This window comes from Oncorhynchus masou, chromosome 5 (genome assembly GCF_036934945.1).
Source record: "Oncorhynchus masou masou isolate Uvic2021 chromosome 5, UVic_Omas_1.1, whole genome shotgun sequence".
Classification (NCBI taxonomy): Eukaryota; Metazoa; Chordata; class Actinopteri; order Salmoniformes; family Salmonidae; genus Oncorhynchus; species Oncorhynchus masou.
The window spans coordinates 49,126,080-49,149,910 of record NC_088216.1 but is presented as its reverse complement, the minus strand read 5'-3'; the positions used below and the strand labels follow the sequence as shown (position 1 = coordinate 49,149,910).

The window sequence follows — 23,831 nt, the reverse complement described above, 5'->3', positions numbered from 1 at the left end:
TTACTGTTGAAAAAGGCCTAAGAGAGCTTTATCCTCATCTAAAATTCAAATGAACTATAATCACCATATTTATCATGTAAATTATTCTCACAGTGACAATGGCTGCAGCTTGTGTATGCTTGGACGTGACAATACACAGTTCCCGCCTTGGGTTAGGTGATCTCAACCGGCACATCATTTATATATGCAGTTGAATTCGGAAGTTTACATACACTTAGGTTCGAGTCATTAAAACTCATTAAAACCACTCCACAAATTTCTTGTTAACAAACTATAGTTTTGGCAAGTCGGTTAGGACATTTACTTTGTGCATGACAGAACAAATTGTTCCAACAATTGTTTACAGACAGATTATTTCACTTATAATTCACTGTATCACAATTCCAGTGGGTCAGAGGTTTACATACACTAAGTTGACTCTGCCTTTAAACAGCTTGGAAAATTCCAGAAAATGTCATGGCTTTAGAATCTTCTGATAGGCTAATTGACGTAATTTGAATCAGTCAGGAAGTAATTTGAGTAATTTGTGTCAGTCAGTCAGGAAGTTAAAGCTTGGTCGCAAATGGGTCTTCCAAATGGACAATGACCCCAAACATACTTCCAAAGTTGCGGCAAAATGGCTTAAGGACAACAAAGTCAAGGTATTGGAGCGGCCATCACAAAGCCCTGACCTCAATACCATAGAAAATTTGTGGGTAGAACTGCAAAAGCGTGTGTGAGAAATGAGGCCTTACAAACCTTCCTCTGTCAGGAGGAATGGGCCAAAATTCCCCCAACTTATTGTGGGAAGCTTGTGGAAGGCTACCCAAAACATTTGACCCAGGTTTAAAAATATAAAGGCAATGCTACCAAATACTAATTGTGTGTATGTAAACTTCTGAACCACTGGGAATGTGATGAAAGAAATACAAGCTGAAATAAATCATTCTCTCTACTATTATTCTGGCATTTCACATTCTTAAAATAAAGTGGTGATCCTAACTGACCTAAGATAGGGAATTTTTACTCTGATAAAATGTCAGGAAATGTGAAAAACTGAGTTTAAATGTATTTTGCTAAGGTGTATGTAAACTTCCAACTTCAACTGTATATATACAAGTGTATACTACTGTTCAAAAGTTTGGGGTCACTTAGACAGGTCCTTGTTTTCCATGAAAACATCCATGAAATGAGATGCAAAATCAATAGGAAATATAGTCAAGATGTTGACAAGGTTATAAATAATGATGTTTAATTCAAAAAATATTTGTGTCTTTCAAACTTTTCTTTCGTCAAAGAATTCTCCATTTGCAGAAATTACAGCCTTGCAGACATTTGGCATTCTAGTTGTCAATTTGTTGAGGTAATCTGAAGTGATTTCACCCCATGCTTCCTGAAGCACCTCCCACAAGTTGGATTGGCATGATGGGCTCTTCTTACGTACCATATGGTCAAGCTACTCCCACAACAGCTCAATAGGTTTGACCACTCCATTATAGACAGAATAACAGCTGACTGCTTCTTCCTTAAATAGTTCTTGCATAGTTTGGAGCTGTGCATTGTCCTGTTGTAGGAGAAAATTGGCTCCAAATTAAGTGCCGTCCACAGGGTATGGCATGGCGTTGCAAAATTGAATGATAGCCTTCCTTCTTCAAGATCCCTTTTACTCTGTACAAATCTCCCACTTTACCAGCACCAAAGCACCCCTCGACCATCACATTTCGTCCACCATGCTTGACAGATGGCGTCAAGCACTCCTCCAGCATCTTTAAAAGAATTCCTGTGTCTCACGAATGTTCTTCTTTGTGATCCGAACACCTCAAACTTAGATTTTTTTTCTCCCAATCTTTCTCTGTCCAGTGTCTGTGTTATTTTCCCCATATTGGCTAGTCTGAGATATGGCTTTTTCTTTGCAACTCTGCCTAGAAGACCAGCATCCCGGAGACGCCTCTTCATTGTTGATGTTGGGACTGGTGTTGGGTGGGTACTATTTAATGAAGCTGCCAGTTGAAGACTTGTGAGGTGTCTGTTTCTCAAACTAGACACTCTCACTCCTCTTTCTATTCTGGTTAGAGCCAGTTTGCTCTGTTCTGTGAATGGAGTAGTACACAGCGTTGTACGAGATCTTCAGTTTCATGGCAATTTCTTGCATGGAATAGCCTTAATTTCTCAGAACAAGAATAGACTGACGAGTTTCAGAAGAAAGGCCTTTGTTTCTGGCCATTTTGAGCCTGTAATCGAACCAACAAATGCTGATGCTCCAGAAATTAAACTTGTCTAAAGAAGGCCACTTTTCTTGCTTCTTTAATCAGCACAACAGTTTTCAGCTAATGATCAATTAGCCTTTTAAAATGATAAACTTGGATAAGCTAACACAATGTGCCATTGGAAAATAGGAGTGATGGTTGCTGATAATGGGCCTCTGTACGCCTATGTAGATATTCCATAAAATAATCTGCCGTTTCCAACTATAATAGTCATTTACAACATTAACAATGTCACACTGTATTTCAGATACATTTGATGTTATGTTAATGGACATAAAATTAGATTTTCTTTCAAAAACAAGGGCATTTCTAAGTGACCACAAACTTCTGAACGGTAGTATTTATTAAAGGTGCACTATGCACAAATCGCTCCTCCATTTCCTGGTTGCTAATATTCTAAGAGTTCGCCTAATCAATTTATGTGAAAAAGTAATTGTGTAGAGAATCATTGTAGCATCTAAATCGCTGTGAAATATTTTCCGTAACCAAAAATATTGTATTGTCAGCTGTTTAAAGCTGGTGTACAAAACTGAAAGTAAAAGACACATAATCAAACATCAGAATGGGAAGCATAGAAACAGATCACATAGAACAGCTATTTCGCTTCTTAGACTTGTTTTCAAAACAAAGGACAGATCTATCTATAACTCTCATTTCTATGTAAATGTGACCAAGTCGCCCAAAAAGTTACATATTAACAAAACCACTGCAGCACAACATGTGCTCTGTTTTCAGATCTAATTTATCAGGGAGTGATATCAACTGTGCAGCCCCAGTCCAAATGTGTCTATAGTTGTGTCTTAAATGGCACCCTATTCCCTATATGGTGGCTCGAGTCAGAAGTAGTGCACTATATAGGGGAAAGGGTGCAATTTGGGAAGCATGAATATATATATATATATCTAATAAATCTTCTGATGTCCAAAAATGTTGATCTCTTTATCTCTACAGCCCCAGTCCAAAAATGCCTATTTCTACTGTATCAGTATTCCTCAGAGGAGCTTCTTTAAAACAGCTTCTGTCACGTTCTGACCTTAGTTATTTTATTTTGGTCTTTGTTTTAGTATGGTCAGGGCGTGAGTTGTGTGGGTTGTCTATGTTCGTTTTTCTATGTTGGTTTTTGAGTTTGGCCTGGTATGGGTCTCAATCAGAGGAAGGTGTCATTAGTTGTCTCTGATCGAGAATCATAAGTTAGCCTTTTTCCACCTGTGTTTCGTGGGTGTTTATTTTCTGTTCTGTGTTTTGTTGCACCGTTCAGGACTGTTCGTTTGTCATGTATTGTTTTTGTTTCAGTATTCATTCTTTATTAAATTACAATAAATACTTACTTGCACCTTGGTCCTCCGATCCTTCTCGCTACTCCTCCTCAGAAGAGGAGGACGAGATCCGTTACAGAAACACCCACCACCAAAAAAGGACCAAGCAGCGTGGTATTGGGCAGCGGCGATCTCAGGACTCCTGGACATTGGAGGACGTTCTGGACAGCAAGGGAGTCTACACATGGGAGGAGATCCTGGCGGGAAGGGATCGCCTTCCATTGGAACAGGTGGAGGCAGCTAGGAGAGCAGAGGCAGCCAGAGAGAGGAACCAGCGGTATGTGGGAACACGGCTGGCAAGGAAGCCCGAGAGGCAGCCCCAAAAATGTATTGGGGGTAGGCACATGGGGTGTGTGGCGAAGTCAGGTAGGAGACCTGCGCCAACTCCCCGTGCTTACCGTGGAGAGAGAGGGACCGGGCAGGTGGTACATTGCAGCGCCTCGTATCGTCCGGGCTGGAGTGGGCATTGAGCCAGGTACCATGAAGCCGGCAGTGCGAATCTGGTCTCCAGTGCGTCTCCTCGGGCCGGGGTACATGGCACCAGCCTTATGCATGGTGTCCCCGGTTCGCCAGCATAGCCCAGTGCGGGCTATTCCACCTCGCCGCACTGGCCTGGCTACGGGGATCATTCAACCAGGTAAGGTTGGGCAGGCTCGGTGCTCGAGAGCTCCAGTGCGCCTTCACGGTCCGGTCTATCTGGTGCCACCTCCACGCAACAGCCCTCTGGTGGCAGCCCCCCGCACCAGGCTGTCTCTCCGTCTCCTCCCTACAGGTGCTCCCGCCTGTCCAGCGCTGCCAGAGCCTTCCTCCTACCCAGCGCTGCCGGAGTCTCCCGCCTGTCCGGCGTTGCCGGAATCTCCCGTCCATTCGGGACCCATGGCTTGGGTCCCCAGTCCGAGGTCGGCGGCGAGGGTCGCCGCGTTAAAGAGGCCACGGAGGCGGGTAGAGAGGCGGAGAAGGACTATGTTGGGGTGTGTGTGCGTGTTGGAATCTACAGTCAATATTCTGACACCATAAGCTCATTATGCCCCAAATAACTTGAACAAGATCTATTGATCTACAGTGTGGGCGCTAGGGAAAGTGTATTCTGCTGAGATCAACGAGGGACATTACTATGTGTGATGCACCACTCTGAAAGCAGATCATGTTGAATGAGCATTTGAAATTGTAATCATTGTCACAAGAAGCATGTGTTTGTTTAGTGGTTAATGTACGTCTATGTTGCCCTTTTTTATTGAGTGCCACATTGTCCACAAGAGAATGGTAGCAAAAATCCACTTCCATTCAGCAAGAATAATGGTGTCGACAGAGAGGGATGCCATGCTTCTAGCTCTTAGGAAACTTTGCAGTATTTTGTTTTTTATGTGTTATTTCTTACATTATTAGCCCAGATTTTTTTGTGTGTTATTACATACAGCCGGGAAGAACTATTGGACATCCTAGAAGCAGTAACTCACCAGCATTACCAGCATTACGACCAGGAATAGGACTTTCCTTTTTTGTTCGTACCCCCCAGGGCAATTGAACTGATTCCAGACGCTAATCCAAAACACTGCCGGCGGAGGAGAGTTAGTGGTCTTCTAGTCCGACTAAGGAGGCGCACACACCACCCACAGCTTCCAAGTATATTACTCGCTAATTTTCAGTCTCTGGATAATAAAGTTGACGATCTCAGGGCGAGGATTTCCTTCCAAAGAGACATCCGGGATTGTATCATACTCTGTTTCACGGAAACATGGCTCTCTCGGGATATACTGTGAGTCCATACAGCCAGTTGGATTCTCAGTTCATCGAGCAGATAGGAAAAATATCTCTCCAGGAAGAAGAAGGGTGGGGGTATATGTTTCATGATTAACTACTCTGGTGAGATTGTGATAACATTCTCAAGTCCTTTTGTTCACCCGACCTAGAATAACTCACAATCAAATGCTGACCGTATTACCTCCCAAGAGAATTATCTTCAGTTATAGTCGCAGCCGTGTATATTCCCTCTCAAGGTTAATACTGAGGTTAATACTACGACGGCCCTCAAAGAACTTCACTGCAAACTGGAAACCACATATCCTGAGGCCGCATTTATTGTAGCTGGGGATTTTTAACAAAGTAAATTTGAGAAAAACGCTGCCGAAGTTCAAATAACACATTGCCTGTGGTACTCACACTGCTAAAACACTAGACCACTGTTACTCCAACTTCTGGGATTCCTATAAGGCCCTCCCCCACCCTTCCTTCAGCAAATCTGATCATGACTGCATTTTGCTCCTCCCTTCTTATAGGCAGAAACTCAAACAGGAAGTAGCCATGCTAAGGACTATTCAACGCTGGTCTGACCAATCAGAATCCTCGCTTCAAGATTGTTTTGATAACACGGACTGGGATATGTTCCGGGAAGCCTCCGAGGTTAATATCGACGAATACACTGATACGGTGACTGATTTTATCAGGAAGTCTATAGGAGATTTTGTACCCACTGTGACTATTAATACCTATGCTAACCAGAAACCGTGATTAGATGGCAGCATTCGCGCAAAACTGAAACCGTGAACCATCGCATTTAACCATGGCAAGATGACTGGGAATATGGCCGAATACAAACAGTGTAATTATTCCCTACGTAAGGAAATCTAACAGGCAAAACTTCAGTATAAGGACAAAGTGGAGTCACAATTCAACATCCCAGACACAAGACATCTCTGGCAGGGTCTACAGACATTAACAGACTACAAAGGGAAAAACAGCCACATCGTGGACACTGATGTCTTGCTTCCCGAACAAACTAAACACCTTCTTCGCCCTCTTTAAGGATAACACCGTGCCACCGATGCTGCCCGCTACCAATGACTGTGGGCTCTCCTTCTCTGTGGCTGACGTGAGTAAGACATTTAAGCGTGTTAACCCCTGCAAGGCTGCCGGCCCAGACGGCATCCCTTGCATTGTCCTCAGAGCATGTGCAGACCAGATGGCTGGAGTGTTTATCTACATATTCAATCTCTCCCTATCCCAGTCTGCTGCCCCCACATTCTTCAAGATGACCACCATTGTTTCCTGTACCCAAGAAAGCAAAGCTAAGCTAATGGAACTAAATGACTATCGCAGCATAGCACTCACTTCTTTCATCATGAAGTGCTTTGAGAGACTAGTCAAGGATCATATCACCTCTATCTTACCTGACACCCTAGACCCACTTCAATTTGCTTACCGTCTTAATAGATCCACAGACGATGCAATCGCCATCGCACTGCACACTGCCTTATCCCATCTGGACAAGAGGAATACCTATGTAAGAATGCTGTTCATTGACTATAGCTCAGCATTAAACACCAGGTGGTGAAGGTAGGAAAAACACCTCCAAATTCACTGATCCTCAACACTGGGGCCCCAGCATGCACAGCCCCCTCCTGTACTTCCTGTTCACCCATGACTGTGTGGCCACGCACGCCTCCAACTCAATCATTAAGTTTGCAGATGACACAACAGTAGTAGGCTTGATTACTAACAATGATGAGACAGCCTACAAGGAGGAAGTGAGAGCCCTGCAAGTGTTTTGCCAGGAAAATAACTTGTCACCCAACGTTCAACAAAACAAAGGAGCTGATCGTGGACTTAAGAAAACAGCAGAGGGAGCACCCCCCCTATCGACAATGACGGGACCGCAGTGGAGAAAGTAGAAAACTTCAAGTTCCTCAGCGTACACATCACTGACAAACTAAAATGTTCCACCCACACAGACTTGGCACCTAAAACCCTCACAAACTTTTACAGATGCACAATTGAGAGCATCCTGTTGGGCTGTATCACTGCCTGGTGTAGCAACTGCACCACCTGCAACAGCAGGGCTCTCCAGAGGGTGATGCAGTCTACCCAATGCATCACCGGGGGCAAACTACCTGTCCACCAGGACATCTACAGCACCCGATGTCACAGGAAGGTCAAAAAGATCAACAAGGACAACAACCACCCAAGGCACTGCCTGTTCACCCCGCTTTCATCCAGAAGGCGAGGTCAGTACAGGTACATCAAAGCTGGGAGCGATAGACTGAAAAACAGCTTCTATCTCAAGGCCATCAGACTGTTAAATAGCCATCACTAGCAAATTAGAGGCTGCTGCCCTATTTGCATAGACTTGAAATCACTGGCCACTTCAATAGCGGAACTCTAGTCACTTTAATAATGTTTACATATTTTACATTACTCATCTCATATGTACATACTGTATTCTATCCTATTTTACTGTATCTTAGTCTATGCCGCTCTGACATTGCTCGCCCGAAAATTTATACATTCTTAATTTCCATTCCTTTACTTTAGATGTGTGTATTGTTGTGAAATTGTTAGATATTACTGCACTGTTAGAGCTAGAAACACAAGCATTTCGCTACACCTGCAATAACATCTGCTAAACACTTGTATGTCACATTTTATTTTATGTTGTTCTCCATCTCTCCAGCTTTCCTTGTCCGCCTTTCTGAGTTTGTGCCAATGTGTGCTCTAACACTACTGTAACTAATGAGCACTGTCTCCCAGGCACCTCACGATGCCTAGAGGGTTCAATAGCCCTACCATTCCCTTGTAGCTCATTTAACAGTTCCTCTTCACACTAATCCACATTTAGATTCCCATTCTTTCACCAGCCTTCATTCGCTTCCCAGTTTCCAGCTCATGAGAATTTAAGTAGCCAGATATTAATCTTTAAATAGGGAAATTAATCCAGTATTTGATACGTCATGCACATCCTTACACAAACAATGTTCTGTGGAACATAAAATACAAGTATTTGTATGCTGTGTTGCAGTTGTATGTTTTTCAGAGCACATATGTGGCCCCAATTGTGGTTTATGTGGTATGATATGATTGGACATTGTGCTGTCTTCAATCAGATGTACAGTATGAGATGCTAAAGAGCATGATCCTACAGAAGTCTCGACATTTGTGTCTGAAATAGAAAAATAAGATTTGACTTACAATAGATTCAAAATAAATGTACTGCTTATTGCCTAAACTGTAGACAACATTCCTTCAGTCCCATGGACGGCATCTGGGAGCTTACAGCTGATTGAGCGATTTTGTCCAAGACATATCTGGGTATTTCATTTCAAGGACACTGTTGCATAAATAAACGTCAGGGCATCAAAGTGGACGGACATTGTACAAGCTGGAGAGACCAAATAGACCAGTAGTTAGTATGGTGAGTGTAACGCTAACATACTGTGGAGTGCGTCTCCCTAGAGCGTGCCTCTATAAACTGACCATAGAGTTTGATAGAGAGGACGCACTTACCAGAAAAACCTCAATGGGAATGCCTATGCTGTCACAGATGTGATCATGGCAAAGATAGGGGATGGGCTATCTTTCTAACTCAATGGAGTTAACTGAAATTAACCCTGATCTTAACCGACTCTGACAGTTCCATTTAAAACACCCTGTAGACCACAGGCCTGGGGGAGCAGCAGGCACACTTTGTCCCTAGAGAGGAAATCGAGTAAATATGATCTATTTAGACAGGCGCAATGCAATGATCCCTCTGGACAACAGCGTAAGTCCATTCCACGTCCTCCTTCTAGCTGAATATAGAGCAGGAACAGAGGGTCGACTGAAATATGAATCCACTGAAAGAACTAAACTTTTACATATCATGATGGCTACCTGGGGTGGCAGGTAGCCTAGTGGTTAGAGCATTGGGCCAGTAACTGAAAGGTTGCTAGATTGAATCCCTGAGCTGACAAGGTCAAAAAATCTGTCATTCTGCCCCTGAACAAGGCAGTTAACCCACTGTTTCTAGGCTGTCATTGTAAAAAATAATTTGTTCTAAACTTACTTGCCTAGTTAAAAAAAGAAAGTACAAAATAAAACACATACTTGAAGTTAATTAGAATAAATTGATCTTGGTGTTCAAATGACAAACTCAATCAATACGTTAGATATTGTAGCCAACATTCATTATACTAATCAGTGGGCTCCCGAGTGGCGCAGCAGTCCAAGGCACTGCATCTCAGCACCAGGGGCATCACTACAAACCCAGGTTCAATTCCAGGCTGTATCAAAACTGGCCTGTGATTGGGAGTCCCATAGGGCATCGCACAATTGGCCCAGCGTCATCCGGGTTAGGTTTTGGCCGGGGTAGGCCGTCATTGTAAATAAGAATTTGTTCTTAACTGGCTTGCCTAGTAAAATAAAAAAACACTTGCTTTTTCCCTGTCTTTGCAACCATTTTAACCCTTACCTTATGTTCAATTCAGCCTACACCATTTATGTTCAGAGTAAATGAAGTACAGTAAGTACATCAAGATAATACATATATGATTTTAACCTCCCAAAATGTTTTTTCCAGTAGATGAGAATGTTCTCTTTCATATATGTTTTTCCCCTGAATTGATCGACCCAACTCTTCCAAATTTAGATTCAGATTTTGGCTCATTATATGTTCAAGTCTATGTTCTATGTTCAAGGTTTCAGACTTGTAACTTCAAAAACAAATAAGAAATATCAGTTTTAGTAGAAAGAAAGTCTTGTCTCGTGTTTGCGCGCCATGAAGACATTACGCACCTGATCGGTTTCCTATTGAACATACTTCTTTCTGAAATAAATATTACAGTTTGATTACATTTTAGGGTATCTGTGGAGTAAATAGAAATGTATTTTGACTTGTTGAAACAAAATTTAGGGGTAGATTTTCGGATTCCTTTCACTGCAAATTGAACGAGTGGATTAACTCAAATCGATGGCGCCAACTAAACAGACTTTTTGGGATATAAAGAAGGATCTTATCTAACAAAACGACACTACGTTATAGCTGGGACCCCCCGGATGACAAATCAGAGGAAGATTTTCAAAAAGTAAGTGAATATTTAATCGTTATATGTGAACATATGAAACCTGTGCCACCGGAAAAATATTTTGATATGGGGCGCCATCCTCAAACAATCGCATGGCATGTTTTTGCTGTAATAGCTACTGTAAATCGGACAGTGCAGTTAGATTAACAAGAATTTATGCTTTCAGACAATATAAGACACTTATATGTGCCTACATTTTTAAAATCACTAATATTTATGATTATTTCTTTGATTTTCTCTTTGAATTGTGCACCTAGCGGAACACCGATCCTTAAGATGTTTTTAAACTTTCTGTGCTGTATTAACGTATCCTGAAAATGACATCTGCTGCTTTAGATTGAACGGTCATATCTCAGTTATTGTAATCATATCTATAAAAAATAAGCTATTACCTTTACTGTCAGAGTGCGAGCTGATCAAGGGGTCGAAAATGTAGATATTGCCAGATGTTCACTGTCCGAGGAACAGGCCGTGGAAGCTTTATTGCTGGCTAAAGTGTCCATAACCAGAGGCAATTAAACTGTTCTGTGTTCTTTTTTCTCTTCCTCTCTGCCTGTCTTGTTGTACATGGAACCTGTCTCACATGCACAGTTTGGAGGAAGAAGGATACCTTGACCTGTCGAATTCTATCCACCTCTTCTGTGTGGGATATGTGTTCCTACCTCGTCTGTGGGCAGATCTGCAGCATTTCACAGAGAGTTGGAATAATCACCATTTAAGTACAGCGGCGAACCTGACACCTCACCAGCTGTGGCATATAGGAATGCTCCAAACACCTGTGCACATTTTTGCTTTTGCCTTAGCACTACACAGCTGATTCAAATGATCATGTCATCATCAAGCTTCAAGTGGTATTAATGTCTAATAATGACATTATCTTCTATTGTCTGTCCTAATGTGTCTGTTTTTCAGCATAAAGTACTCTGTAGCCACTTAGTGTGGACACCATGTGAGACCACACACACACACAATAACAGTCTCTCTCCTTCACTTCATCCCTCTCCCCCTTCTCCCTAAATCCTCTAGGTTATATCAGCTGTGTTGGTGAACCCCTCCCGCATCTGAACTGGCTGACACAGATGGCACAGCATGATCATAGGTGAGAGGTCACTTGGTCGGGTCAACAGGAAGTATTATTAAAGAGATGCTTTACATTGAAATACAGATAGAGATGTAGTAGTCCCAGAGATAATGATCCAAGGTCAGTTTTGCATTTCACCTCCTGATTATTATGATGACTGACTGTGTTAGAATAAAAAAACAAGGCTTAATCATGCTCTCTCTCTATCCATCTGTCTCACATCTGCAGGTATATTTTTATGTGAGAGAGGAAGCCAGTCCCGTCATCGCCAACTCACCTGCTTTTAAGATAACCTCAGGGCCAACTGGGGGCCCAAGTCTGGTTAGGAGACACCACTAGAGACACTGTAAATGTGATGAACTGAGAGAATATTTGGGTAGCATTGTAATCAGGAGTTGTAAACACTGTTGATGTGTACAATTGTAATAGATACATGCAGACACAGAATCATTCAAAGAATGGAATGGAGTTGGAGTGGAGTACATGATCGTGAATATATTAAATATACAGGCTACAATGTGGGGATCTCATTGGTGGTAATAACTACAGTACATATATATAGGACTTGCATCCTTGGCACAATAAAGTTATTGTATTATACTCAATCCATAGGCTTCCTTAATTCCATTCAGACTTGAAGTCGATACAACAACTATGATAGCTGAGGTTTATAGATTGGTGTGAATATTAGTTCAGAACCTAATGTTTTAGGGTCCATACACAGATCGGCTACATACTGTAGCTAGCTCCACATCCATAGGCATACAGTTATTTTTATCCTCCACTACACAATAAGCAAGTAAATAGTTAGCCAGCTATGTTACTTCAGCTGCATTGCAAGGCAAGCTTACACAATTGTACATTCAATTTGCAGTAAATGCTTTAGCTAGCTATATTCTTTACATCCACTGTTTCCCAGATGACAGCCTAGTTTGCTGGTTTTCTCAGGAGGTTCTAAAACATTAAACAACATGAATGTCAATGTCATACTCATGCCATTACACCAGCTAGCTAGCTGGCTAATGTTAGCTGGTCAGCTCACCTACTATATAGCGATTTTCATAAATTAGCTTTATGACAAAAAATATGCACAATCGTTTGTCTCTACATTAACCCTTTCATGCGTCACCCCAGCGTGAGTTTTTTTTATGCACGCGGTGTTAGAATGTTCTCTCTATTCCAGAATGTGATTGATACGTAACAGTACATTTTTTTCCACGCTGCCCTCAAACTTAAGCACGCAGCCTGTTTATATTTATAGGCCATTTCAACTTCAATTTCAAAGTATTTTCTAACAAGTTTTTATTTTCTAAAAACAGTTTGAATTTAGGTGTGTTGCGCCTCCTCATTCATTCACATAAAAACAGTCATTTTTACTTTTGCGGACAATTACATTTTTGGGACATTTCTGACACGGACAAAATTCCCCAAGCACTTCCCAATTGTTTGTGCAGTTCACGTCTGCAAACATTTGCTCATCTCCCATCAGAACAGGATCTGCACACGTGTTCACATTTTCCATTTTCCATTCCACATTTCTATTGTAGCGTACTGTATGTATGGAGCATAATATATTTGTGTATATTCTTTATAACTATGGACACGTGAGGTAACGTTACTCATTTTATAACCTTTATGGTGTTATAGTCAATCGTGCTTACGTAGTTACATTATTCTATTAGCTCTGTAAAACAATGCTAGTTGTGTCAGAGAACTATTAGCTTGTGTTGTATTTTGAAGCTACCCTGGCCTTATGACTCCCAAGTGGCGCAGTGGTCTATGGCACTGCATCTCAGTGCTAGAGGCGTCACTACAGACACCCTGTTTCAAATCCAGGCTGTATCACTACTGGCTGTGATTGGGAGTCCCATAGTGCAGCGCACAATTGGCCCAGCGTTGTCCGAGTTTGGCCAGTGTAGGCCATCATTGTAAATAATAATTTGTTCTTAAATTACTTGCCTAGTTAAATAAAATAAAAATATGACCATGGTTTGTTAATTTGGTCTATTCAGCATAGCTCTGTTCTGCCCTGCCTTGCCCCCTTGTGGAGCTCAAAGTTAGTCTCTTACTGTTATAACTCAAATCTGTGATTTTGTCAATGCAATAAACTATTTTTATAGCAGTGTTTATTATGTTACTTCTTTGTAGTATTGTTTTATTGCTATATCCTTATATTGTATTCTAATGAATAATTCCTCTTTATTCCGGAAATTAATGGTGGGATATTACGGTGAATGTTACACCCCTTCTACATGCATACTATAAACAGACCAAACTCATCTCGTCTTCTCTTATTATGAGGAAAAAATTCAGAAACTAATCGTCGGATTACTTTCGATTTTATAAAGTGTTTTACCTAGTTATGATCAATGGTGAGCTCACCGTGTGATTAATTATCTAGTAATTTCAGACCGAGGATTAAATATGACTGCTCTGTGAATATCTGAACATTAACTGCTGTAAGGACTGTGTTTGTGTAAATGAAAAAAAGTGTGGCCAGCTCAAATCTGAAAAAGCATTGTTCAAACCCTTTGTACCATCTTACTGATACAGTGCTTTCAGAAACCACAAACATTATTTGCCAATATCATAACTGGAGCTGGACATCTTCGGAGCTGAAGAATGAGGACAGCTTTTGTATGCTAACGTACACTCCTTAACAGTTCAAATCCTGTCTTCACGTCGCACATGACAAAGAACTTGACTCCAAACCTGTGCCTTTTGGAGGGAATATATTCACGGAACGCCAGCCTACCTTTCCATAACATCAGGGACTCATAAATGCATAGGTCCTTGTATGGCACAAAGACCCGACCAAATGCTGATGTCAGGCAGATAAGAACATTTCTTATTTTGTATAATGTGTCACTTAGGATGGCAGTAGCATTGTTGACGAAATGCAGGCATTGCAGCAAAACTAGGAAGCGATCTGGGAATAGAGGGTGGCAAAGAAGGGAGTTGCAAACATAGGATCTGTGCTCCAGTATTCTCTTAGGGAGTTCTTATTTACTATCCCCATGAGAAGGACTGTCACCAGGAAGGTATGCATTTCAATAATTGTGGTTGTCACCCATTTAGCGAGTTTCCCCCTCACTCCTGGCTCTCTCTTCTCCTGTAGCTCAAAGGCATAGCGATTGGTCTCCTCTACCATGTTTCCCATCAGTTCTTCTGTCAGAAACAACTTGAAGCACTCTGCCTCAGTTGGAAATGGCAAGGGGCGTTGCACTCCAGACTGGGACTCGTCAAAGCAAACAGCAGGGCCAGGAGGGGTGAAGTAACTAGTGGCCTTCCAGCTACAACAGAACTCCTGTACTTCATCCACTGTCAGTCTGCCTCCATCACCACCAGCATCTTCAAAAGGGACCTGGTACTTCGTCGGTGGACAAGGGATTTTCAGATTCAGGGTTCTCAATGACTATAAGGTTGGGGGCAGCTCCTCACTGTCACTGTCAGAATCTGATTCCTGTCTTTCATACTCAGACTCATTGTTAAAAAAAATCTTCAGAATTTCCACATTTGTGAGTTGTCTCCTTTTGTGTACTGTCAGTCAATGTCAGATATGACAATCATTCGATTGATAAGGAAATGATGTGAACCTTGTAGATTGTTACTTTTTTTCTTTATCTGAATCTCTCTATGACAATCTCTATGGCCAATATGGGCTGTGTACCCATTGTCAAAGGCCATGGTGCTCAGCTTTGCCTGGTTCTTCATGTTCAAAACCACCCTATTATACAGTGCCTTCAGAAAGTATTCAGACCCCTTGACTTTCTCCACAGCTTTATTCTAAAATTGATTAAATCGGGGGGTTTTGCCTCATCAATCTACACACAAGATTGTATGACAAAGCAAAATACAGGTTTTTAGAAATGTTTGTTAATTTACATAAGGATTCAGACCCTTTACGCAGTACTTTGTTGGAGCAACTTTGGCAGCGATTACAGCATCGAGTCATCTTGGGTATGACGCTACAAGCTTGGCACACCTGTATTTAGGGAGTTTCTCCCATTCTTCTCTGCAGATCCTCTCAAGCTCTGTCAGGTTTGATGGGGAGCGATGCTGCACAGCTATATTCAGGTCTCTTCAGAGATGTCCGATCACGTTCAAGTCCAGGCTCTGAATGGGCCACTCAAGGACATTCAGAGTATGTCCCGAAGCCACTCCTGAGTTGTCTTGGCTGTGTGCTTAAGGTCGTTATCCTGTTGGAAGGTGAACCTTCGCCTCAGTCTGAGGTCCTGAGCGCTCTGCAGCAGGTTTTCATCATGAATCTCTCTGTACTTTGCTCCCTTCATCTTTGCCTCGATCCTGACTAGTCTCCCAGTCTCTGCCGCTGAAAAACATCCATACAATATGATGCTGCCACCACCATGCTCCACTGTAGGGATGATGCCAGGTCTCCTCCAGATGTGAAACTTGGCATTCAGGCCAAAGAGTTGCATCTTGGTTTCATCAGACCAGAGAATCTTGTTTCTCATTCACTAGTCACCTCTCTAACCGGCATCTGCTCTCCAATTTGGTGGCAACAAATCATTGATGCAACAAAGGTACACCCCATGGCTACTCTTCAGGTAGTATAAGCTCCCGGTAGAAAAAGGGCCAATGTTTGGAGCCACTTTACTCATTGTCTTGCTTCAAACAAGACCGAATGCAACGTTTCCACTGAGAAGTTTTGTTTATTACTGCATTTTCACTCACAAGTTGACGGAAAAATACACCAACCTCAGGTAATAACAGATTGATAATGCTGGCTAGTTAGCTTGCTGCAACCTATCAGACCACTACTTATGACAGAACGTTGATTACAATATACCTACAGTATGTCAAGCGGCAGGGCTCCAGACGGCAACCATTTAGTCACATTTTGCGATCCTTTGACTTGGCTCTGCGAGTTACATTTTTAATTGGTCACATCAGTGCGGGCAACCTTCATTGTATGGCCACCTCACTCAAAGTGAGTGCATTATCCTCATTATTTCTGTCATGAAAGTGTCTTCCCAGACCCTGGGCCTGTTTCGCTGAGGCCTGTCTTGCTGGGGCCTGCTGCTGTGTTGAATGAGCCACTTGATGTGTGCTCTGGGAGAGAGAAAAAAGCCTTCTAATTGTATAACGTTTCTATATCCAATTATGGGAAATACATAGCTTTGGAAGCAACTACTGTTGGTCTCAGCTTTCTGTGGGTATAGTTTTTATTTGTCATCTTAATATTGAGCTCAATAGAAACTATTCAACAACTGAGATATTTGAAATTGCTTGAAATGTTGACTATGGGCATGAAAAACGGTCCCTTTCCGCCCCTTTCTAAATTTTCGAACAGAAATGGGGTGTGCCTTTTGTGGTTCTTCGATATATCATTCTGGTCATGCGCACCGTGACCAACATTTAGTTTGTTAGCTAGTTTGTTAGCGAATATAGCCACTTTAGCTAGCCAGTAACTCCTCCAGTATGTGTTGACATCATTTAAAGGATTTGTTTTTGGACCGAAGCTGTAGAGATCCATAAGCAATGACACTTCTGTCATTGTCACTTCTGTCACTGTCACTTCTTCCAAATATCGTATTCATCCTTTTTCTTATGCATTAAATTACCTGGTATGATGGTGCATTGATCAGTTATACAGTTTAAAGCTGTTCTTTTTGCGTTTTTACCCAAAGTCGACTGTTAATTATGATATGAAACGTACGAAATGGGCAATTGCGCATCAGCCATTGCAAGTGCATAGGGTAGCAGGCTCCAACAGCAAAGTATTTTAGCAAATAACATTTACTGTTAGATTAATACATGATTACTAGCAGTGGGTATTATATTTAGTGTTAGCAATCTAGCAACTGTGTTTTGAGTTTTCACTGCCTCATGGTGGTGAATTAGCCCCCAAATAAATGTGCCTATGATATTAGTGCACATAAATATGTAGGAAAATTAATCTAAATTCAACAACATATTTCAGAAAATTCTGGAGTCCTATTTTGACATTAAAATATAACCCTTATAATACCCTATTGTCAACCTACAATTCAATCACAGGATTAGGTTGTACATCAAAATATGTTGAATCATGCATTCCTGCTTGGACAGATGAAACAGCTTATTTATTGAATAGCTTACCATCTCAGTAGTCTATTACACAGTGTCAGGCACTGTGGATGACTTTATAAGGTGATTAAAAAAAATGTTTATTGTGTGGCGCCGCAGAAAAAAATTGCTGCAACCAAATCATGAGCTGGTGCCACCAACTGAAAAGGTTAGTGGCACCAGTGTCACTAGGGGAAAATGTTGGTCTGGAGCCCTGTCAAGGGGTGTGATTTTTATCTGCTGCAGAGTAATGTGTTCTTCTACCAATTTGGCTGTTCACGCCCCTGTTCACGCGATAGTATGTTATGCCGAAACAAGGCTGGTAAGACAGGCTGGTAAGACAAGGCTATGTATGTTTGTGCACATGGAAGTCAGTGATTTATGTTTACGATAGATTAATGAGGCAATAAAAATGTGACTAAAATGAGACTGAACTAAAAGGGCATTAAGTTGACTAAAATGACCAACTGTTTTTGTCATTTTGACAATAACTAGACTAAATCATTATTTAAAAATGTGACAAAAACTTAGTGACCTATTAGTTAAAATAACTAAGACTAGACTAAATGTAAAAAGAGTGGCAAAATTAACACTGGCACACACACACACACACACACACACACACACACACACACACACACACACACACACACACACACACACACACACACACACACACACACACACACACACACACACACACACACACACACAATCAGACGCAACCTGTGAGATGTTTTTGGATCGGCTGACAGTGCTCTTTACCAGGAAGTCACCCACAGCCAAATCAACCACATGTTAATGACCTCTTAAACCTTCCTCCACACCAACAACAATGCAAGGCTCAGAGTGAGTGACCACAAAAACACCCCAACACACACGCACACATGCACACACAAACACATTGTTCTGCATCATGTGTTTGCAGAGCCTCTGTGTAATGCTATTTTCTCCCCAGTCTCTCGCATCGCATTTGTAAAAAAGTCTGAAATGACTACAGGTATTTTTTATTTCATCATAGTTGATATCAGAGGATATAAGCTTGTCATCCATATTTATGCATATAATTACATTCAAAATTCAGTGTGGAACACCCAGAGGTTCTGAACATTTTTTTTTACATTTATTTAATGTCACCTTGTGTGAGAGAAGGAAAGAAAGAAAATAACAGTTCTCTGGGAAATGGTAGGAATAAAAGGTTTGTGGGTGTGTGTGTGTGTGTGTGTATGCGTGCGTGCGAGTTTGTGTGAGCGCACGTGGATACACGTAGATTGTCTGGCATTAACAACGCCTGTCTCTGTGTGGTACGCATGGGCTTCTTGAATCCCACTTCTTTTAACCTCCACTGTTTCCCTCACTTCTAAACGACATTCTGCCGCACTAATTAGCGTGCCTCACCGCAGTTTGCAAAAATGTACTGTTTTAAAATCACGGGTTCAGGTAGGAGAAGGTGGGGGGAGGTGAGGAGGGAGGGAGGGAGGGAGGGAAGAAGGGAGAGAGGGAGATGGCAATGATACCGCACATGAAAAACAACAAAGGAGAAGTATTTTTTACCCTGCATTGCAATCTCTGTGTGATGCTCAGCTCAGTTTGAAACACAAACACACACAGTGAGAGATTCATCCACCTTCCTAGCCACTCTGACACATAATCAACACTTATACAATACTATAGCACACTCTAAACCTAGGGCTCGATTCAATCCGTATAGAGCTGAAGATCAGCGCTGTAGTGCGATTGAAATTGAAAGATAATTTCAGATTTAGCTGACATATGCAGCGTTTACCGTGAATGCATTCTCTGCAAATGCAGGAACATTGTATTTGAATGTCAATCAGGCTACGACGCGGAACTTTAGCACTACGGAGTGATTCGAGCCCCTACACTCCAACATCTACCTCATAATTACTATTATCCACCCTGAGATAACACCCCAAATCACAGTGGACCTGCTTCCTCAAACAACTCATATTGCCTCAAGTTATGAGAGTTCTAAAATAGATTTTAGTAATATGATTGGGTGTGCCGAGTCTCTTTTTCTAATTTGCTGAATTTATGAATTGATATCTAACACCTGCTCTAAGACATTGAATGTTCACATGCAACATTTTCCTATTTTGATCTACAGCACACCATATCTGAGGTTTATTTAAGGTGAAAAATAGAGAGACTTTCTAGAATATTCACATGGAGTGAGGTGCTGTTTTGTGAGGAGTTCACACAAAGCCTTCTGTCTGAATACAAAGCACGACCACAGAATGCTCGGACTGGTAAACAAACAGACCATCTTAGTAGGCATCTCTGTCAAGTAGAAGGAATGTGCTGAACATGTAGAAATACAAGTCTGACCACAATAAGCATCGCGCGTACAATTCTGTGTCTAGTTGTGGTGGGTAAACAGTAGCAGCATAGCTAATATAAAGATAATCATTTTTGATACACTATGCAATGTATAGGGTATATCCTTATCATTTGCACCATGCATAAGTAAATTCCACACGGATTCAATTTCTACTTGTGGTGGTTGTTAAGCAACAGCACAATTTCTAAAGCCAAAAGGGCATAATTTCCAGTATGCAATTAAACTTGTCAGCTACCTATCATCTGTCACCTGAACTAAGTGTAATTTAGTCATCAGTGATGCTTTGCCCCCAGCCTCATCCCAGATGGCGATAAAGCGTTTTCACATCAATGAGAGAAAAAACAGCTCATCTAAACGGGGAGGAAGCCATCCCATGTGCTCTCCGTCTGAGTTTCCTGTTATAGCCTATGGATGTGTCCCAAATGGCACCGTGCGGAGGCTGTGAATGACTGGTCCTGACGCCCATGCATACATGCACCACCAGATGGCCAGCACATCACACAACCCCCTCACAGGCAGCCCTTGGCCCCAGTGACGGGCATCTAGACTGGGGCAGTGTCGTTGCGTCTTTCCCCCACCACAGTCAGGTGGAGAGGTCCGTTGCCAAGATTCTCAGTTTCTCTGTGGCCCTGTTGCACCCCACAGATGGGAAAAGCAAAGCAGCTCCTCTGAAGGATGCAGACAGCGTCACAGAATTGAATAGATGAGTGTTATATTGTATCTCTGGAGGCCATAGCTCTTCAGTGGCGTCATTCCACCGGCCCTGGTGGTGCCCGTCCTCTAATACAGTAAACTCTGCTTTAGAGTCTGAAGCACAGTGGGACAGAGTACGTCAGCATAAAAAAACACACACACACACACAATTCTGCCTCTGAGACACAGTGGGACTGAGTGCGTAAGCAGCCTCCCTCCTTCCAACAAACCTCACCACAGGCTCCTCAGTCCTCACTACTCACAAAGGAGTGAGTCAATGAAGGGGACCTGAAACTATAGGTCACTGCCAATAGAACCTTGAACCCCTATGGCATTATGACAGTACAGTTATCATGTATTCTAATTGGAACCAACAGGACCCTAAAAGGCTTCTACCCCCAAGCCATAAGATTGCTAAATACTTAGTCCGGGTAGCTATTCGGTTAACTATTTAACTATCTGCATTGACCGTTTTTGCGTTAACTTTTTTAACTCACACAACCGCTGCTGCTACTTTATTTATTGTATTGTCCTGTTGACTAGTCACTCTATTCCCATCTATATGTATCTACCTCAATTATTCGTACCCCTGCACTTCAACTCAGTACTGGCACCCCATGTATATAGCCAAGTTATTGTTACTCATTGTGTATTTATTATTACTTTGACATATTATTACTTTTCTATTATTTCTCTATTTTCTATCTCTCTGCATTGTTGGGTAAGGCCCGTAAGTAAGCATTTTGCTGTTAGTCTACACTTGTTATTTACGAAGCATGTGACAAATAAACATTTTCCAAACCTTTGTGTGCGACAGTCCTGTAAAGTATCCCTGCCTGGCTCCTTTTCCCAATCACAGTGAAGTATCCAGTGGCTTTCAGCTTTCCTGTCACTGACTGTCATTGACCACAAAAGGGGCCACAGATGGCCACGCAGATCCATAAAGCTCTACTCTCTCAGTAGGGAGGCCTTGTGTTTGCTGCGGTCTCAACTGACTCAACCGAAGTGTATAATACAATCCCTGCTGTGTTGTCTGGTGTTTCTCTACCGGACAGAGAGCTACAGTTGTACTGTTTTAATTTGATCACTGTGTGGCAGGACATGCAAATTGTAGTGTATTTGAGGTTTAAAAAGCCTTCTAAAGATTGTAATTTCCACTTTAAAATGCCAGAGTTGATTTATCTTTAAAAAAATGTACAAGAATGTACATTAATTATAACCCATATAAATATTCATATTTCCTGTTGCTGCGAAATACTTTTTGTGCTGTGAGAAACTGGTCAAATTAATATAGAAAATCTGTATAGACCTTCCCCAGAAATGTATTTCATGCAAGCTCTGAACAAAAGCATTAATTAGACCTTAAAAGTTCAATCGACAGAATGCAGAATCGGAAAAAAGAATGCAGATCCACTGGAAACATGCTTACTGAATGATACAAAGGAACAGTAATTTTACTCTGTTTGTATTATTTATGGAGGGATTACATTATAAATGATCCTTTTCCAGATTCTTTAAGAAGGGAACAGAACTCTCTCTGTTAGATCCCACCTCTATAGACCATATAGTTCAATTGTCCTAGCTACAATCCCCTTGATCAACTATTGATTGACTCAACATCCTCAGTCTTCGTCAGGCATAAACTGTACAATGCAATTTAACTTCATGACTTAATGAGCAGAAGCTTAATCATCAAGCATCCACAAGCTACTGTGCCTCACATCTGACAGAGAGCCATCTATCAAGGGATTTGTTATAACACCGAGTTGCTATAAGATGTGTGTTCTGTTCCTTCATCATTTTGATGACTTTAACTCACTTGCTAGGAAGTATGGCAAAAGGGAATACTGCACTTGATAAATCTTTCCAGAATTGACGCATCGATGTGAACTATGTCTGTGTCTCCTATGGCCCCTGGTCAAAGGTAGTGCACTACATTGGGAAAAGGGTACAATTTTAGATGCCAAATATATTTCACAGAGGATTGGCACTTAACAAAGGCATAGTAAAGTCACAGTTCATATGATGTGTGATCATATTCTGATCTTATTCACACCCTTACATGTCTTGAATAAGATGGTGCTAACGGATTCTGTAGCTGACAGGCTGTAACACTCCATGATGACATATTTTGTCTGTGGGATCACTTCATCATCAGCAATACACAGACACAAATACACAGACACACACGCACACTGTACACTTCTCTATCAGGTCCATCGTTGACATGATCCTTACCTAACAACATCACTCCCAGTGTAATGTTCTGTCTCTGAATTATTAAATTATTCACACAGGCCTCCTCTCCTTTACGCCTAGTGCATCATGGGTAATTACAGTTAGCCCTGGGAGTGGAGAACAGGTGTTAATTAAGTAGCTATGTATAGGACGTAGGGGCTTCTTTTCATAGGTTTCAAGAAAGGTCAAAAGATCTCCGTGTGGCGTACGGAAGTTATTGCACTGACAAAGTGACAGAGGTCTCTGTGAACAAACGCCGTAGAGGAGCAGAGCTTCAAACAGCTAATGTGGGAAGCTACTGCAAGCCTCCCAAGTGGATAATTATTCCAGCCCGACCAAAGCCAAACAAAATGTACAGAACTGGAACTAGAGGCAAGTGGAGGTAGGTGGGGATGGGTTGCAACCTGTTTCCGGTAACTGTTGTCTTCTCTTTTTTAAAGTGTTTTTCCCCCTGTATATTACACTTCCTATCCAACATGACACCATCTTAAAGACATAGTGTAGACACTTACAGACATAGCAACCCACTCATAAACATAAACACACACACATGTACACACACAAAGACACACAAACACAGTATTTGGAGTACTGACTCATGAAACAGGAATACGACATCATCTCAGCTGGGACCAATTAGTTACAGAGAGCTTTGAATCGTCAGCGAAAGCCGAGAACGGAATTTAATCTCACTCTGTCTTAGCTCCATCTCTTTCTGCCTCTCGTTAAACCTGAATACTGATATCACGTTAACAGCACGCCTCTACCAGCACGTCTCACATCTATCTACCAGCACGTCTCACATCTATCTACCAGCACGTCTCACATCTATCTACCAGCACGTCTCACATCTATCTACCAGCACGTCTCACATCTATCTACCAGCACGTCTCACATCTATCTACCAGCACGTCTCACATCTATCTACCAGCACGTCTCACATCTATCTACCAGCACGTCTCACATCTATCTACCAGCACGTCTCACATCTAT

General features: G+C 41.8%; 1 protein-coding gene across 1 annotated transcript in view; it reads right to left on the bottom strand.

The window, feature by feature from the left end:
* The window catches only part of LOC135539750 (metabotropic glutamate receptor 2-like), a 62,216-nt gene that overhangs the window by 13,363 nt on the left and 25,022 nt on the right, over positions 1-23,831 (bottom strand). The gene's annotated exons all lie outside the window — the stretch shown is intronic.